The following is a 2972-nucleotide window of genomic DNA, read 5'->3' on the forward strand; positions in this document are numbered from 1 at the left end:
TCCCCTCCAGTTATGAATGACTGACATGGTAATGTTCATCCTTTGTAGTGATGGTATTGCTGTTCTTTGGGTTCCTCCTGGCCGGTCGGTTGGTTGGTTGAAGTTGTTTTTTCCTTGAAGTGGATGTACGCCTAGATGGAGGAGTCTTTTTTTAGTTATGCCAAGTTAAGCTACTGCATATAATACTGTCTTGACACTTAATTCGAATTTATATAATTGTGTTCCCCCGCTTTTGTTTTGTATCCCTTTATCTTTATTCATTTATTTGTTCAACATTTATGTTTTTAATTAAAAGATTTAGATCTATGAGTGTAGAAAGACAGGAAACCAATGGCAGAGAGAGAGAGAGAGAGAGAGAGAGAGAGAGAGAGAGAGACGAGAGATGTTAGACAAGACTGGGAGTCGGGGGCACGGTGGCACAGTTGGTAGTGCTGTCGCCTCACAGCTAGAAGGTCCTGGGTTCAATTCCCGCTCGGGACGCTGTGGGTGCTGGCGGCGTGTTTCCACCTCCGCGTCATCAGTGCCCATACCCGAGGCGGGGTTGGCGAAAAGGGCCTTTCTGTGTGGAGTTTGCATGTTCTCCCCGTGTCCCCTAGGGTAGGTACCCTCACAAAAAACATGCAGTAATCCTGGTCTCTAAACTGCCCCCCCCTGGCCAGCCGGGGCACCTGATGGAGGGGAAAGGAACTGGTTGGAATAACGTGTTCCTTCCACGCGCTACGTCCAACCAGGGAAACTCCCCCCTGTCAGGTGTAAAGGAGCAACTTGGACACTCAGGCATGAAGGAAGCATGAGTTCAAGTCCGTTGCTCTCCCCAGGTTGGCGGAGGGTGTGTAGAGCCCAGGATCACATTAGATAATTGACACAGGGGTGAAAAATGGGTTACAAAATCGTGGGATAAAAATTATTAAAAAAAAGAAAGAAAGACTGGGAGTCGGATTTGAACTTGGGTCCTTGCATTGACAAGGAGCACAGGACTGCACACTGGCTGAGCCACCAGGCACCCAGAGTGTGTGACAGTTTTAATGGTCTTGTTAAGCGAGTCTTAAATAGAATCAGAATAGCAGACGTCTTGTACCCAGGTAATAACTTGCCAGGGTTCGTGACTGGACTATGGACCTGTTCCAACCACTGAAGGACTGCTTAAGTTAGCATTCTACAGAGGCAGGTTTGACTTCAGAGCAATTCTGTTTTCCTTTTAGTGTAAAATCTGTTTAGCTGCTGCCCTCGAATCGACAGCATTATTAAGTTGTGTCATGATTTCTGAAATTAAAGTTGGGCTATTTACTTTGCAAGCTCAGCTCATTTTCACAGAAACAGCATAGAGTACCCATACACGTGACATACGTATCGAAAGGATTTCTACAAAGTGACAACATACTGACTGGATGAATATTGCTAATAGTGAATGCTTCGGCGATATCACTTTCCTACTAATGCCTTGTAAATTATTGTTTTACAGGTTCCGCAAATGATCCCGTCACTGATAGGTTGGAGAAGGTAATTTAATAGTAACAGTATCTTGATAGGGCTACCTGAAGTCATGCCCTCATTTTTATAGCCCAAGTGTTAATACGAGAGGCGTAAAGGTTAAAGGCTACGCTGGAAGTTTTTCTGAGGACATATCTGGATCCTATCTGGAAATACTAACCAAGCAAGCTAGTGATTAAAACAGTATTAATAGATGATATATACGTGAGCTTGGTAATTACATTGGAGCAATGGGAGGGCAAAAACAAATATTGCCCCTCAGATGAGTATTTCATCTGTAGTTTCTATCTTTTCCTGTAAATTTTCTCTCTTTTGCTCAGTGGGGAAGGCATGCTTGTTAATTGAGCCTTCTACAGTGGCTGGAACAATCGGTACAGTTTTAACTGTAGATTGGATTTTATCTTGTGTATCTGACACAGACTGACATGCAGGTATTTAAAGCCGTTTGTCTATTTATGTAGTTTAATCATTTTTCTTGCATGATAAGTATAGTAGGTATTTTGTTTAGGATGCCACATATTCAAGTAGTTAGTTAGTTAGTTAGTTAGTTAGACAAACAGAGTTCACTTAAAGTCAGTCAGTAGTGACTCAGCAGCAGTGTGTGGTCTACAGTTAGTGACATACAACGTGCGTGAAGTTATTTCTTTCCTCCCAGTTCCATTACCAGAGTATTAAGCCTGCTGTGTAAAACTTGTGCGATCCCTCCAGAAATAGGTGTTGCCTTGGCAGATTGTCCTGTTTCTTACTGGGAAACTAATTTGTTGTGTATTTCATGATTGTTGAAACCATCTTGAAGCCGAACGGTGCTGGTGAGAAAGTAAAGTAATATAGGTATAAAGTAATATAATATCTTAAACGATGCAGGATGTTCTGCTATGTTCTTAACTAACAATAATTAACAAAGATGGTGTATTGAAGTTGATGGTGGGTCACAGTTATCTGAATGTATTTTCTTACGGGCGGTGCTTGTTACCGATCTCAAAATAATCCTGATTCAGGCTTTGTACTAGCAGAGCAGCCAGTCTGCCTCTGTAAGAGCACCAGCTGTTAGTGGGGAGGGGGGGCTTATCATCTACTTTCACGGTTCACCAGGAAAACTTTTTTTTTAAAATAATAATAATAAAAAGTAAGCAATGAATTCAATATAAATATAATAATAATGTCGGTATCGGCCGATATGACCCAGAAAATAATCTGAGATTGGATATCGGTCATAATTTCAATATCGTGCATCTCGTGCATTTGATCTGTGGGAGAATCATGATAATTCGCCTCCCCTTTTTCAGCATACAAGTGGCACCGGACTGAGTCATAAAAAGATGACATGATCAGGCTCCTCCTCGAAGACTGCTGATTTACAGGGAGAGTTGGCAGGCAATGATGATATTTCAGGAGCCTGCCAGCCTATTGGTTCTCAGAACGCCTTCATTTCCATAAACAGGCCCTGATCCAAATTTCAACCCCCATATATACCTAGTGTC

This window comes from Electrona antarctica (assembly GCF_951216825.1).
Source record: "Electrona antarctica genome assembly, chromosome: 5".
NCBI lineage: Eukaryota > Metazoa > Chordata > Actinopteri > Myctophiformes > Myctophidae > Electrona > Electrona antarctica.